The following is an 18,003-nucleotide window of genomic DNA, read 5'->3' on the forward strand; positions in this document are numbered from 1 at the left end:
TACTAATAATAAAGTTTGTGCCTATAATGTAATTATACCTAGTACAGTAAATTATATCTCTGTTTTCTTGAACAAATTTCATTATGTCATGTTGACTTGACCTCTCCCATATTGGCATTTCAAAAAACTGGCAACCCTAATCACACCACCACCTGATGTGGATTCGCTGCTTTGTTTGACAAATCGTAAGGCAACCTGAAATGATGAACACATTCCTTTTGTTATTGTTTTGTTAGTGTCGTAACAAAATACTTCATATTTGACTCTCATAAGATTTCAGCAAAATCATACAACTTTGTTACCTCGAAAACATTAAAATTCCTCATCTGATGTCACTCGGTTGATGGTGGTTTCAATCTTGTCCACTTCCGTGTTGTCTGCTTCAGCACCCACCTGCAACACAGCATTCACAATGTCACAATCTTTTACGTCAACCTTTGAATCATCAGGCTGAAGGCAGTCATTGAATTCATAATGCCCAAAATGTCTTAACACCCTGGAATTTGAGCAGAATGTATGATAGAGGGGTAAATTAACAGTATACAGGGTTCTGGAATGTGGGGGAGGGGTAAGAGAATATGTCACTTGCTACAAGCAATGTTGTCAGCTTGATTTTGAGCACCAATCCTGCAACAACAACAAAATTAAATTTAAAAAATATTTATTATTTGTTTCCATCATCATTTTATTTTAGCGAAGTTTGGTTAAGCAAGGTTTTACAATATTGGCTTTACGTCGCACCGACACAGATAGGTCTTATGATGACGACGGGATAGGAAGGGTCTAGGAGTGGGAAGGAAGCGGCCATGGCCTTTATTAAGGTACAGCCCCAATATTTGCCTGGCGTGAAAATGGGAAAACATGGAAAACCATCATCAGAGCTGCCGGCAGTGGGGTTCGAACCCACTATCTTCCGAATGCAAGCAAGGTTTTAGTGTATTTTCTACATATCCTCATTGTATTTGCAATAATATAATTCATACTTTCATAAAATAAGCACTGCTGTACTGCATACACTTATTGATCCTCTCTAGTACCAAATACATATTAATGATTTTGGCACATGACAAGACAATAACTGTAAATTTTGCTGTACAAACCACCAGTCAAGTGCAGAAGCAATACAGAGAGATGAATATTGAATTTTCACGACCGCATTGTAATCAAAATTAACTTTCAACCTATTAGGTCATGTTCTGCACATATGGGTTGATAGTTGATTTTGATTACAATGTGGTCATGAAAATTCAATATTCATTGACTTGGTCCACAACGAGCGACTAGCTTGCACTCTACAGTGTCATGGCAGTAGTGCCATATCTGTAGCTTAGATCCTTTCCAACAGAACAAATATGACCTAGGCCACCATAGTTCAATGCCTGAGCAACCGACGCGAAATCGGGAGGTTGTGGGTTCGGATGCCACTGGTGTCCAGTAGGCCATTTTTGTTCTGTACTAACATCTCTTCAACACATACTATATGTACATAACATGACCTAATAGGTTGAAAGTCAATTAGAATATATAACATTACTACATTGTCCGGCTCCATGGCTAAATGCTTAGCGTGCTGGCCTTTGGTCACAGGGGTCCCGGGTTTGATTCCCGGTAGAGTCAAGAATTTTAACCATCATTGGTTAATTTCGGTGGCATGGGGGCTGGGTGTATGTGTCATCATCATCATTTCATCCTCATCACGACGCGCAGGTCGCCTACGGGAGTCAAGTCAAAAGACCTGCACCTGGCGAGCCGAACTTGTCCTCGGACACTCCTGGCACTAAAAGCCATACGCCATTTCATTACTACATTGGACAAAAATTTGTTAGCAGATATTTGGTTATAATGAAGTAGAAAAAGAATGTCATAAATAACAAGAAGGGAAGGAAAACATTATAAAAAATCATAAACATAAGTAAATTAACAAAGCGACTCAACAACAATATGAACAGTCGAGAATTTGTGTTTAAAGTGGTGAAATATCCATATGCAATATTCTATTCTTTCTTTTAACATACAAAAGGAACTGATAGCAGAACACAGTGCCTTTCATTGTAGCTTGTAGCAGTTAGAACATAATGTGCTAATCGATATTATTTTAAAACTCACTGTAAATTATAAAATATATACCTGAAGGTGCAACTTCATTTTGTATTGCTCAAAACAATGCTTACTATTACACCGTCCATGTGTATACAGAAAATTTATTACAAAACTAACCAAAAAGTATTATACATTTTTGAACTTTCTAAAGTATTACAAAAACATTCCATCCAGCAGGATCTTAGGTTGTTTTAGAGTTAATATACCAAATAACATATCTTGTCATGTTATTTATCTTGGTAGTATATAAATACTTTCTTGTTGAAGTGTCTTGTTTGTAAATAGCACTAAGGATTTTATCAATAAGTTTTCACTTGTTAGAATCCATATTTTTCAACCAGTGGGCCACCAGAGATTTTATGAAAAATAAGTTTGAAGAAAATATATATATTAGATGTAGTAAATAATACTCTTAATTTGTACATATACTTTAAGAACTTTATATTTTATTATAATGAATTAATTACAAACATGAACAATAAGAGGTGTAATTTCATTCAAGAATGTAATCATTCTTTATTATTTTAAATTGATGATCATTGAGGGAGAAAATTAATTAGTTGTATGGCTGTCATTTTTTAAGTTGGCTTCTTTTCTTCTCTATGCAATATCTCATACTAACTATGTGTTGTTGAACCTTCATATATAGAAGATTGATATAACAATAAACCATTAAGAAATATTTTTGTATGGTCCAGGCAAATTTCCTTTTTTAATAACTAAAACAGCAATGGATTAATTTCAGAAATACCCTGTTGTAATGGTAAATCTTGAATGGTTCTCGAAAAGCAATAAACTGGTGCCTGTAGATGGCGGTAAGTATGGCTAATGATCTGAGGATGGAAATTTCCTTGAATCAATGGAAGAATTAAATACTCGACCTTTAAAAATATCCTATCTTCTCAGTTATTTTCTAGTGTGAGGATGCAAGTAGGAATGACCTCAGTTCAAAGTAAGTCAATAAACTTGGAAACAAACTTGGCAGCATTTAAAAGTTGCGCTGATGAAATTAAATAGGCAGCAGCTGCCAAAATAAAAAAGCAGATGTTTCACAATCTACATTGGCAATATTTAGAATTACTGGAACAAATATAACAAATTTGGTATGCTGCAATTTCCCTTCAGTGTGTTACAAAGGAACAGTTAATTGTGTTGGAATTTTTAAGACCAATTTTATTAAAGGCGCTCAAACAAACAGATTTCTTTCCAAAATACACAAATGTAACAACATTTATTTTAGTGACAAAATGAAAATCCACAGCCTGTTTTGAGTCATTCAACCGGGTCAGGAATAGAATGAATGAAGCCCCCATCTAGCAGCGAGGATAGGAATTGCGCTGGCTGCCGAAGCCTGTTGCGCTCCTCTAGGGCAATTATTAATGAATGACAGGTGAAATGAAATGATATTGGCGAGTGTTGCTGGGATGAAATATGACAGGGAAAACCGGAGTATCTGGAGAAAAATCCATCCCGCCTCCGTTGTGTCCAGTACAAATCTCACATGAAGTGACCAGGATTTGAACCATGGAACCCAGTGGTGATAGGCTGGCACTGTATAATACTTTTTTTTTTTTTTTTTTTTTTTTTTTTTTTTAAACATGTAGCTGAATTAGATAAATGCTACATAACTACATGTTAGTGATGTTTTCTAATTTTTAGCCTCATCCAAAAATTAACCTGTAGGTCAAACAGTATTCTGAATGTAATTTTCCATTCCCTCAAGATAACAGCAACACTGATATAATAATATAAGCAGTTTCAGCTTGAAAATATTGTTATATGGAGGTTCAACTGAATTATTTCTTTCTATCACACACACACACACACGGATGCTGGGGTGTGGTAGCATAAATAATTTTAGTTTTGAGAGATTTTATGATGTAATTCATTTATATTAACCTTCGTTTTAGAAAGAAAAGAACATTTCTGTGTCCTTTTTCATGGCTGTATGGAATGGGGAAAGAAAATAAAATTAAATACTTGCATCCCCCCTCACTCTTTCATTCCCTAATATTTCTGATGTAATTAATTTATATTCAACTAAATTTCAGAAAGAAACTTTGTGCCCATTTTCATGGCTGTACAGCTTCGGTAAAGAAAACAAGAAAATGAAATACTTCCCATGGTATTCCTTAATATGTAAGAGAAAGCATGCCGTATCTTCTGCAATAACTTGAATTCTTTTTTTGCAATTTTCTGAACATATTTTGCATAGAACAAATTCTGAAGATTTACCGAGTGCTCAATAACCAGGTTCACGCACACAAGGACCGCTACATGTCTAGTCCTGTGAGTATAAATACTGCCATGAAAGGAGAAAACAACATACAGTAGACACCGCTTATTATAATCACTCTAGGACGAAGATGATTTGTTACCATTAACCGATTGATAACAGTAGCTGAAAAATATAAATTAATAGATAGCCTCCTGTATTTATTCATAACCTATATGCACTACAATGAAACAGATACCGGTACACAGCACTGCAATACAGTTAACTGTTTTTGGCTATGTAAAATAGTCTCTAATTGTTGTTTCTTTCTGGTTGTCTCTCAAAAGTCCATTAGTTAATCTTTCATATTCATAATGTTTTTGGAAGTCCACTGACCTACGCTGAACACCTCGTTGCAAGAGATCTAGTGAATGTCACATTTCAGCATTCGTTGGTGTTGGGGAAGTTCGGCAACATCGTCATCATCAGCATCGCTATCTTCTGCTCCATGCTCTTTACCTCTCATATCTAATTCTGCATAAGTAACTGCCTCGCATATGTCGTCTTCTGTCTGTTTCGCATCAGTAATGATGCCCTCATCAATGTTCATCCATTCCTGAAATTCATCTTCCGTTAAGCCTGTTGGACAGTTCAACATTCTCCTCTCCTTCTGGTAACTCTCTTGTATGCACTCTACTCGCATACTTGAGAACGAAATCCTTGAAAGCTAATATGATAACATAAACCAAATTCATGATCAAAATAAACGGAAGATTTTCAATGTTTCTGTATTTGACCGTACGGGACTTCATAAAAGTGATTATATAATACGGTTGATAACATTATCCGTGATTACAATAAACGGCGTCCACTGTATTTAAATTTTTGCAGAAAAAACAAAAAAAATTGGATGTCTGTTCATTCAGGTCTTATGATAAAATGTACATTAATACCAGAAACATTTCTTATGAAATACTGTGTTATAAATATTTGTATGTGAATGAAATATGAATGAAATAATATCTCCTTTATTTTTATACGAATGTTTTATCTTTCAAACTCTATAAAGTGTATTGTCTAACAGAAATAAAGAGTATTGAATTATTATAGTGATGTTTTTGTAATGTAAAAAAAACACACACACACAGTCTTAAAGATATAGATTTATCATTAAGAGTCTACACACGATATGTTTCTAGATTTATTAACTTCCTAGTTCACTGACATTGACTTTTCAGATGTTTGTATTAAGTTGAAACTAATCCTGCACTAACAGCTTTACTGCTAAATAAGAATCTTCCTTTTTTTTTTTTTTTTTTTTTTTTTAAATTACATTTCTCATGTAAAGAAAGGAATTCTCAAGAATGACCCCTCTACAAGTGTAGATGTCAACCATCCTGATGAAGCTGGGAAGCAGAAACGTACCTGTTGGGGCCTGAGAAGAAATAGGCCAAGAATCATTCAATCATTTATTTGGAGTTAAACATCAAATGCAATTATAATCTTTGACAACAATGCTTGACTTGTGTTGGGCAGTCTGAGACGGGGTCTCGGAGATTTCTGGAGACTAGCGCAAGCACAGTTTCTTGCGAAATTTTTTGAGAGATCTTGAGCGCATTGTGCGATGTGAGCGTATCGTAAGCCTACAGGTAGACAGAGCTGAATGTTGTTTGTGCCGAGTATGCAAATAGCCAACCACAGGCCTTCTCCATTCTGTAAATAGTGTCAACAAGTGACTAGGGCATTCATTTCTTTTAATTTCTACCAAAGTCTATTTTGACGCAGTATAACATAATTATAAAGGATTCGCATTGTATGCAGCAGTAAGTACATGAATGAGTAGGCTAAGTACAGAAACTGATGGCTATTGTAGATGTACATCGTTATCACTCATTTATCAGAGCCCACATTCAATATCCATTTGACCAGTGCTTGTGTTTACCAACATTATGGTGACGAAGGAAATAATTCATTACAATGTTACAGAGTATTCGTGTTATAATTAGGTACTTTGGTATATGACTGTGCAATGTGTAATTGTGTCTAAATTGTTCGCGACAACTTTAAGATGATGTCTGAAACACAACGTTAAGTCGTGAACGAGGTATCCAGCTAGATGCACTCATTATCTGTAGTTATTCACAAATTATACAGGGTTATTTAGCTAAGACATCCACCTGAAATAATTTGTGAACCGTTTAAGATACCGACAGTCTGTTTTCCACTTTCGTTAATTGTATTAAGGGGCTCATAGTTGAATATTCAGTACTTTTCCCGGCTTTTGACAAAAATTATCTGCACACATGTATCCATATGAGAATGTTATTTCACACAATAACTGGTGATGGTATACAATCAAGCTTACACTCGTAGTTACCAGGACGTCACACAGATCACAGCACAGGAGAATCGGTCTCTACATTCTCGCGAGAGTCTCGAGATCTGTGATGTCAGTCTCCAGAGAGAGCATTGCTTGACTGCCTTGGAATGTCTCGTGGCTCTTCAAATGGCAGATCATACCCAATGTATATACGTGAAACTTAATTCAAAATGGGGTCAAGGGTCTCTGGAAAATTATTGATGTGATACTTTCCATGTAATGCAAAACATTATTGTAGCTCAAAAAGTATTGCATGTATACTGTTTTAAAGTAGAAGAATAAATGCACAAGATGTGCCCATGGTAGCTGACGTAGTGCGAAAGATGTTGCCAGATAAGAAAAATTTTTGGCAGTCAAAAGTCTCTTGCCATGTAGCTGTGAACTTGCATCTAGGAGATGTTGGGTTAAAATCCCACTGTTGGCAGCTCTGAAGATGATTTTCCGTGGTTCTCATTTTCATACCAGGCAAATGCTGGGGATGTTCCCAATTAAGGCCACGGCCACTATCTTCCCAATCCTAGCCTTTTGCCATCTTGCATTGCTAAAATTGCTAGAAATAGTGCAACGTTAAATCACTAGCAAAACTAATATAAAAGCCAGTTATAACATGTGTGGACATTGCACAGAGATGAATGAGGTATAATTTGATTCCTCGACAAGATCTATTAGAAAACACCAGAAACATTAAAATGCGACTTTACATAAGAAGGTACTGAAGGCCTGGTGACTACAAACTTAAGAATTTTGGCATAATTTACAAAAATATCTAAATGTACAGCCAATAAGCATACACAGGAAGAAACTAGGCTCAATAAAGGACCAAATGAGCCAAAAGTACATCTGCAGTACAAATAAGACATCTTTGAAAGCGTCACGAATTTGAGCCTGCAGTGTGGCCCTCTTGTAAAAACAAATTTTAAATCATACATCTCTTACTTCTCACATCATTCACTGTATTTCAGTAAAATTTTGACAATTGCTATAAATAGTGCAAATGGAATTTAAAATAAATTTTTAAAAGCTGAAAATTTCAACTTCATTATTTCTATTTACTATACACAACAAATGTTATACTAAGTAACACTAACAGCTGAACTTAGTGCAGCCTATTGCATCTTTTTGCTTTCAAAAGATCAGGTACAATATTAAATTGCATATTTTCTGGGACTTCAGTGAAATACTCTCATGCCCATGATTTTCTCTTGGTAGCCATCAATGTACATTAGATTCAATAAATTACAAGCAAAAGGGTGCAGATCTTTCCTATCCACCATTCATCGATGCTCAGGTTCAAATTTAATGACGCACACTGCTATCCGCTTTATGGGTTGAATAGTGTACAGTAAGACCTAACAACTTCCTTCCCACTTGCACATATCTATGCTATACACTGTGAATAGAGAGCCTCCTGATTCAACCTGTTGACACTGATTTCGCTCTTAGCGTACCACGCAATGTAAGAAGTGTTCTTACAAGGAGAATGTTACAATGAAACTTAGAGGGATGATCAATGAATACATCATTAATTCAATAGGGCTTTTTTTTCTCAATTTGCTTTACTCACACCAACACAGATAGGTGTCATGGTGATGATGGGATAGGAAAGGCCTAGGAATGGGAAAGAAGCGGGCGTGACCTTAATTAAGGTACATTTGCCTGGTGTGAAAATGGGAAACCATGGAAAACTATCTTTGGAGCTGCTGACAGTGGGGCTCGAACCCACTATCTCCCAGATGCAAGCTCACAGCAGCGTGCTCCTAACCACACGGCCAACTTGCGTGGTGTTTGTGCTGATAGAAGATTATTTCAACAACATGCACGTTCTGTAAATAGATAGACAAGATTTCATGATCATCATTAACTGTGGATCCTTCTAGCAGGCGAAATATTATTTGTGAGAACAATATGTCTCCACCTGTTCCGCTCTTTGTGGAACTTCTTCTTTCATTACATCTTCCAATGTTTATTGGATTCTCTTTAATTTGGTCCAACCACATCCTTCTGGGATGGCGAATGGCCATTTTCCGGGGATCCTCATTTCTAAAGTACTTCCCTGGGAATTCATATCTCCTGCATTCACTTCAAGTGGCCAAAGCATTTCAGATGTGCAGCTTTCAGTCTTGAGTTCGCCTCATATCCCTTCTGATGTAATCAGTTCTGATTCTGTCCCTTCTAGTCTTCTGCAGAACTGATCTTAGAAACTTCATTTCACATGCTTGTAATTTAGTATATATATTATGTATCATGTATTTAATACTCAACTCTCCAAATTAAATGTCATGATTGGCAGGTGGTCTGTTTTGATTTTAAAGGAACTGCCTTGTCTCAAACTACATTCTGCCCCAACACCCCAACTTCCTCTGCTTCCTGCTCTGTATCTCCCTGGATGGTAACATTATTAGCAAAAACAAATGCATTCAAATCTCCAGCATCCACTGCTTTAATTTCCTTGACAGTTACAGTACTCGTCAAAAGTTTAGGACTGCATAAAGAAATCACGAAATCCCATCTAGAACCTAAATATTGTGCTACTAGATCTTTGTAATTTTTTTCTGAGCTCTTACATCTAATAGGACATATGCCACCTGATTTCATTGAGTTACACCAAGTATTGTAGACGTTATGCATTTTTAACTGTTGGAAGGACACACCAAAAATATAAAAAATTTGGAAATGTAATGTACTGTACACTGGTATTCTAATTGGTTGCAAATATTATCACCAAGATACATATTTTTGTAGACTTAGCAATAGGTGGAGGTCATTTTAGAACAACTATAAAAATTCTGAAAAAATACGCCATCGGTCTTTTGCTTTTCCCCTCCACCCCAAGCAGCACGAAGATGATCGACTTTTCCTTGTTCTTGGATGACATATGTAGAATGCAAGTGAAACTATCAGGGCAGATGTCGGACGCCGATAGCTCGCCCTGAGACTTTGGGCCATACATGACAAGAACAAGAAAAAATTGACCACTTTGGCACTGTTTTGAAAACCAATAAAAACACAATAAAACGGTACTGCATTCTTTTGAATTTTTATATCTGTAATAACATTACCCCCACTTATTGCTAAGTCTACAAAAATATCTTGGTGGATATACTTGCAACAAATTAGAGTATACAGTACATTAGCTTATATATATATATATTTTTTTTTTTTCTGACCTTCCAACAGTTAAAAGTGCATAACTTCTACAATAGTTTGCCTGACTCAATGATATCAGGTGGCATAGGTCCTATTAGATGTACGAGTTCAAAGAGTTCTAGTGGCACAATTTTAGGTTCTAGATGACATTTCATGATTTATGTGGTTCTAAACTTTTGACCAGTACTGTATATCCATGAGAGTGGTGAAGAGTAGTGGTGACGGTAAACTCACTTGTTCTACAGTTCACCTCTCTTTGTTCAAGACCATTTCTACCCTACTCTGCTCCCTCAACCTTCATTTAACATTTAAATCTTCCAAATATGAGATTTTGGAACATTCAGTTTGTCTAGGCGCTCCCAAATTTTACTTCTTAGCATGCTGTCATACACTTTTTCTAAATCCAAAAACACAACAATAAATTAGGTCTTTCCCTCTTTCCCAGAGCTTTTTCATTATCTGTCTAATTGCAAAGATAAAACCTATTTATTGTCCCTCTGTTGCTTTCGAAAACATATTCCTCTTCAAGCTGGTGTTCTGTTATTGCTCTAGTCTCTCCTCTATGACAGCAGAGCAATGCCTCTAGAGTTCCTACACTTCCTCCTAATTCCTTTCTTAAGTAATGGTATAATCAGACTTTTCTTACAATCAGCAGGTATTTTATCTTCTTTCCATATCGCTCCTAGTGTCTGGTGTAGTCATTGCATACTATGTATCAATCAATCAATCATCAATGATCTGCAGTTAGAACTGTTGCCCAGATGGCAGATTCCCTATCATTTGTTTCCCTAGCCTTTTCTTAAATGTTTTTAAATAACTTGGAAATTTACAGAACATCGCCCTTGATAAATTATTCCAGTCCCTTACTCCTCATCCTATTGATGAATATTTGCCCCAATTTGTTCTTTTGAATTCAAACTGCATATTGTGATCTTTCCTACTTTTAAAAGCTCCAATCAAGCATATTCATCTACTAATGCCACTCCACGCCATCTCTCCACGGACAGCTCAGAACATACCACTTGGAATAAACAAATTTGACCATTTTTGGTCCTATATTGGTCCGTATTGACTGTGACAATCAAATAATGGGTTGTTAGTTGGTCAACCCTGTCAATATTTATTGTTTTCACTTACAGTTAATCTACATTGTGTTACTCTGTGGCCCGACACGCACTGAATGTTGACACACATCATGTTGCCACGCAACAATAAATAAGAAAACGTCACACAACATGGCAGACTCACACAAATCTAATGTCACAATGGGACTTTTGTTTTATTATCACATTATCACAAGGTGAGGCCGTTCCAATACGCATCTTTAAGATTGTTAAAAAGTGCAGCATAGATAAGAATTGAATTTTATGGTAGTATAAAACATTGACGGCCTTAACACTGGCACTGAATTTTGTGTAAAATATTTTTAAATATATTATAGCTAGCCTATAAGATTTTTAATTCCATTAAGCATTCATTGCTATACATCTTAATATCTTCACAATCTTCTGATTTTCCACCACACTGGTGCTGCATTACACAAACTTTTACATGAATTCCTTTTAAACATTAATTTCAAGAACGGATGCATCAACATTTAAGGAAGTATGTCCTTAAAGTATCAGCAATAAGAACATTTTTAGCACTAAGTTTTTAGATTTGTTCTAACAAAAGGCTTTATTTGGAAGTAACTCCAACACAAGATTGATATCTCTAGACAACAGAAATAATGTACAGATGTATTAGGGAACAGAGTCTTGTTTCAACTTGTTTCTGGCTGTCCAGTATAGGGCTGGTAAATTGCCTTGTTTTTGTTCGGTTGGACTGAGTCCTGTGCACTGAAGCAGAATATTAACACAGGTCCATTTACCCTCACACTCATGATAGTGGCACTCCTTGCTGACTAACAGCAATCCTCAGTCCACAGAAATACACAAACACACAGTACTCTTAGGTAGTACGTCTTCCGTTCTGTTGTCTCCAGCTCACCTACTCACTGGATTCTCCGACACCAGCACAACAAACTCGCTCGCAGCGGCCTTGTATTTATACCTCAATGTTGGGCCACTAGAACATTAAGGGTTCGGCTGGAAAAGGTACTTTCCTGTTGTATCTTCCAGAAATCGCATGGAGAAACTAGATGAAGGGAACATTAGAGGAAGGGCTGCAGCATGTTCTTGGGTGGGCTGGGAGGTTTCCCGAGTTGGCTTAGTCATCCCCTTTCAGGTAATACTGAAAAGGCTATGGCAAGGCTGATGGTCGCTTGAGCACATAATATGTTGATGTAGGCCATTATTCATTTCAAACCCCTCTACAATTAATACTGTCTCTGTTATTAAAAATTAAAACTTATGTCCTGAAATGCAGCTACTTTTGACTAATATTCTTTAGCCCTGACACAAAAGATATGTAAGGAAACATTAAGGTCCAATAATATTGGCCCATGGGACCCCCACTCTTGATCATCACAGGACCAGATAACACTTCCACCTACTCTAATTTTCTGAGTTATATTTTCTAGAAAATTAGTCACCCATTCAACCACTCTTTTGTGTAGTCCAATAGCCCTCATTTTTCTTAATAATCTCCAACAATCGACCCTATCAAAAGACTTTGGATAGGTCAATAGTGATACAGTCCATTTGACCTCCTGAATCTAAAATATCTGCTATATCCTGCTGGAATTCTACAAGTTGAGCCCCACTGGAGCAACTGGATTCGTGATCCCTTCATTGCGAAATCAGAATTTCTTCCCACCTAAAATCTTGAACACTGTATCCAAAATACTTCCCGAACCTCTGCTACAGGATTTCTAAATGTACATTATCACTTTTTTTACTCCAAGCAAGTGACCATACAGTCAACATCTCAAATGAACCATTTTTAATTCTCTGTATCCGCCAATTCAACTTATTCACAAATCCTTGAACCTTATCCATACTAGTAAGACTATTATCATTTCTTCATTGCATTTTTCATTTCAGCTCATTCAAGTGTACGAAAATATCATAAAGATATGCCAAGGAACATAACCATTCATCATCTGCAAATAGCTGCTTTTTTTTTTTTTGCTAGTGGTAGCTTTACGTCGCACCAACACAGATAGGTCTTATGGCGACGATGGGATAGGAAGGGGCTAGAAGTGGGAAGGAAGCATCCATGGCCTTAATTAAGGTACAGCCCCAGCATTTGCCTGGTGTGAAAATGGGAAACCACAGAAAACCATCTTCAGGGCTGCCGACAGTGGGATTCGAATCCACTATCTCCCGGATGCAAGATCACAGCCGCGATCTCCTAACCGCACAGCCAACTCGCCCGGTACATCTACAAATAAATCTGCATAATTATATGCTTCAATAGTCAAAAATTTCCAATATTTGCATAAACATTTTTCCTTGTAACCACTGCACTTCTGTATGTAACAGGAATGTAGTGTGTTCTGATACCAATTCTGGACACAAAACTGAAAATTTAAGGGTCAAGAACTAACAAGGTTCATAACTTTTACCACTACTACCACTACATCCAGCACAACTTTCAAGGAAGGTGGCAAAGTTTTTTAGCAACATTGGCTTTGTGGTGAATACGACAATGATCACATTGTATCTTAGGATTAACTTTGTGTACTTGAGCTACAAATCCTTTCACACAACCTGTCACATAAGTGGCTCAGCCTGCACAAACACAAAGCTTCCATTTTTAGTTAATTTTGGAGCACATATTCAGTAGTCAAACAAAATATTTCTTCACCGGTATCTCACTCGGGAAATTTTTTGCCTATGGCGACGATGTAATAGGAAGGGGCTAGGAGTGGAAAGCAAGCAGCCATGGTCGTAAGGTAACAGCCCTAGCATTTGCCTGGTGTGAAAATGGGAAACCAAGAAAAACCATATTCAGGGCTGGCGACAGTGGGGTTTGAACAGAAAATTATTCATCCCCCCTGAAACTATTTTACATATGAAGTTGTAAATTTACGAGAAGGTTGTTCTTTTATGTTGTAGATGTCAAATATGATATAAGCTTAATTCAAACTATTCATGCATACAAGCATTGTGATTATGCAGAAGATGTTGAAATTCTAAAACTAACCAAGGCTTCACAACAGCCAAAATATAGCTTATTCTATGAACAGAAGTATTTATGTCAGAGGTAGGAATTAATGTATACTACACAAAGATTTCATGACAATAACGCAAGCCAGAAACTAACTGATAAAATAACTACACTACAATTGATCTATCTAAACGTATTATCATCATCACTGTACAGTTCCAGTTTCCCGAGTACTGTTAATGAGCCTCTTCCACTTCTTCCAGTCCATATACAACTTGTCATGGAGAACATCATACACTGTCCATCCATGGGTTTTAGGTCTTCCTGCAGGTCTTTTCCCCTCCACCTGTCTTTCCAAATTTATTCTGGCTGTTTTTGTAGGCTTCATCCTCATTACATGCCCATACCACCATAGTCTGAGTGTGCTGATTCGGTCTAATAGGGATGTCTTTATTCTGGCTTCTTTCCTCACCTCTTCATTTCTTAACTTGTCCATCTTGGTCTTCTGGATGGTGGATCTAATCTTGGTCTTCTGGATGGAGGATCTAAGAAATTTCATCTCCGATGCTTCAGTCTTGATGAATCTCTTTTTGTGAGGGTGCACGTAACCAAATTATAAAATACTAGGAATTAATTAGTAAATAAATTTCAGGATTGTGACAGACTACAAAAACAGAAACCTACACAATGTTATAGTATGATGGTAAATGGGATGAAAAGTCAGGTTGTAAGTTTTGCCAAGAGGAAAAATCCTCTTGGTTTTAATTACTGTGTTAATAGGGTGATAGTACCTCATGGGGATCACTGTAAGTACTTAGTTGTTAATATAAGGAATTATCTTCATTGGGATAAACACATTAACAAGGTTGTAAAGAAAAGTTACAGATCTTTTCATAGGGTTATGAGAGTATTTATGGGCTCTAATAAGGATGTAAAGAAGAGGGCGTATATATCTCCAATAAGACCCCAATTAGAGTACGATACATGTGTATGGGATCCACATCAGGACTACTTGATAAGAGAACTGAGAAAGATCCAAAGGTAAGCAGCATAATTTTTTCTTGGCGATGTCCAACAAAAGAGTAGTGTAGGACAAATGAGCTGCTAGACTAAGCAATACGTTCCGAGCTGTCTGTGGATAGATGGTATGGAATGACATTAGTAGACAAATAAGTTTAAGTGGAGTTTTTAAAAGTAGGAAAAATGATAATATAAAGATGAAGTTGGAAGTTGAATTATTCAAGAGGACAAACTGGGGCAAATATTCATTCATAGGATGATGAGAAAGGGATTGGAATAATTTATCAAAGGAAATGTTCGATAAATTTCCAAGGTCTTTGCAAACGTTTAAAGAAAAGGCTAGGGGGAACAACTGATAGGGAATCTGCCACTTAGACAACAGCCCTAAATGCAGATAACTGATTGATTATTGATTGTTTGACTGACAGGACCAATTCTGACTCTTTTTCATCATTCCCAACTAAATACATTTCTAAAACTGAGGGATTTAACTGAAATAATCTTAAATTTAGTACACGACTGGAGGAAACATATTTGAGACTCTATACTATCAAGAATACCTATGTACTCTTGCCCAAATTGAATGCCAATATTTTGAAAGATTTAAACCTCGCAAATTACTAATCATCTATATATATAAAATAAAAGTTTTGTCTGTACATTGCTTAGAATTTAAAAAGAATGGTATTTCTGTATTTATCATGTCCATAGTAACAAGGAAATGCACTTTTAAATTTTCCGTAAATTTCTGTCTGTCTGTATGTACACACATCACGAGAAAACGGCCGAAGAGAACTTAATGAAAATCAGTATGTAAAGTCGGGAGATGAGTCACTACAATCTAGGCTATAAAGTAATTTACTCATGCTGAGTGAAATGGTAGATTAGGGGAAGGCCTAAAATTTAATTCTCAAATGTTTATATTATTAGTGGTCCTGTCGATAAATACTACATAACTAAAGTTATATAGAATTAAATTTCGGAACATTTACGTCATACATTGTTACCATACTGGCTTTGATAATACACATATTCATAAATTTGTATTTTTGTTGCCAAGTCCATATCAACGCCGAGCCACGAGAAAATGAGTTAACAGAATTTAATTAAATTCGGTATATAGAGTCGGGGAATAAGGAACTACAGTCTAAGTTATAAACAACTTTATTTGCCCTGTATGAAATTGTAGTTTAGGGGAAGGCGCCTAAAACTGAATTTTTAAACACCTATGTTATTGGTCCTATCAAAAGGTACAACATAACAAAAGTTATAGAGAATACAATTATGTTTTATTCAATTTTACCATACCAACTATATTAAGAGTGGTATTTCAGAGTCGGAAGAAAACTAAATGTGAAGGCCTACAATACTGAAAGCACATAACATTGATCAACAATAACATTACATTGACTATTGTTTGTGGTGATGTTCTTTGTCTCTTATGCTGCTGCTCAACTCCGATAGATGGATTACTGATGCGTACCGAGAATAACAGCCTGACTGAATATTGGTGGGAAATAGCAGGGGAGTTAGAAAACTTTCTTCTTTAGCATGTCATACCTCTGGTTCATATATTTTCTGATACCGTACTGCTGGTATGTAACTCAGTGGTTCATCATAGTATTCCAGATTCCACCTATTCGATCCCCACTCTGACACGCTGTTTTAATGAGCAGTATGCACTCTTAACGCAGAAGCTCACTTAGTAGTAGTAGTAATCATGGTAGTAGTAGTATGACCTGGTCTAGAATTCCAATTTAGGCATATTCCAAATTATAGCAACACAATTCACTAAATCTCAAAATTCATCCCTGAAAAGAGCCGTTTCTTAAAAAGAGCTACTTCCTCTTCACTTTTATTAAATTCCACATTCATTTTATTTGAAATTAGCAGTGAAATTGCCTCCAATTCAGATAGATTTTTCCGCCGCCAGTGTAGTGATTTGCGATTTTTTGACTCATCGGCTATTCCTAGGAAACAGATTAGTAAAAGGGCACAGTTTTTGCCCTGGGACTCTCCACTATTTGACCCCCCGCCCCCCGAGAAAAAAGAAGAGTGTTCACGGATCAAGGCTGTCTGCGGCCTGGTCATTCCAGTTCTGGAACTTTGGACTGTTAGATCGGCAGCGTAGTATTGTTCGTTAAAAGTGAGAAAATGTGTGGTTTTTCATTTGATCAAGTATTTCGTGTGAAATCATTGCCTTTACTCGTGCCACTCCTACTGACGTCATTGTTATGACCTATGTTCATTTCAGTTGGGAGAACCACTAAGACAGTCTTTCTGAGGATGTAAAAAAGCAAGTGGAGAGTGAGTGTGACTGATGGTCACATTACATTGCAAATTCCCTAATGCAGTCTTCATATGAGAAAAAAGTTTGGTGATTTCTCTGTCGTGTCTCAAGGGTAACGTTAAGAGCTATGCAATTTAATACAGTCCTGCTCACAATGTGTACTCTACCTAACCTACAAGTCTGTATACAACTGTACAATGTAGAATTCCGTAGCGAAGCACGGGTACATCAGCTAGTATTTCAATAAACTTAATACTGGTACTGTACATTGAGCAAATATTAAAGGTTTTATCTCAATGATTATCAGAGTAACTGGTGCTGTCCTCTATATGCATAAAATTCTATGTCTTAGATTTTAAATAAGAAGGCGATCTTAAAGCAATCCATCCCATAAGGGGTTTTGACTGGCAGGCAAGCCCAGATGACAAAAATATTCATTTCTCTGGAAACCATTAGGCTTACAAAGTTTAAATTTCTAATGATATCCTAGTTGTTAAATAACAGAAGGTTTGGGAGAAAAGAAAAGAAAGCTATTTTTTTTGCTATTGGCTTTACGTCGCACCGATGTCTTATGTCAACGATTGGACAGGAAAGGGCTAGCTAGGACTGGGAAGGAAGCGGCCGTGGCCTTAATTAAGGTACAGCCCCAGCATTTGCCTGGTGTGAAAATGGGAAACCACGGAAAACCATCTTCAGGGCTGCCGACAGTGGGGTTCGAACCTACTGTCTCCCGAATACTGGATACTGGCCGCACTTAAGCAACTGCAGCTATCGAGCTCGGTAAAAGAAAGAAAGAAA

The 18,003-nt window shown here is 36.7% G+C and overlaps 1 protein-coding gene across 1 annotated transcript in view; it reads right to left on the bottom strand.

Moving 5' to 3' along the window:
• Nucleotides 1-18,003, bottom strand: part of LOC136877484 (cysteine-rich PDZ-binding protein) — a 32,415-nt gene continuing 14,412 nt past the window's right edge. The window contains exons 2-3 of the transcript XR_010860769.2: nucleotides 303-393; nucleotides 1-195 (exon numbers count right to left, since the gene is read on the bottom strand). The gene's annotated coding sequence lies outside the window, so the exon portion shown is untranslated. The remainder of the gene's footprint in view (nucleotides 196-302; nucleotides 394-18,003) is intronic.

Source organism: Anabrus simplex, chromosome 7 (genome assembly GCF_040414725.1).
Source record: "Anabrus simplex isolate iqAnaSimp1 chromosome 7, ASM4041472v1, whole genome shotgun sequence".
Lineage (NCBI taxonomy): Eukaryota > Metazoa > Arthropoda > Insecta > Orthoptera > Tettigoniidae > Anabrus > Anabrus simplex.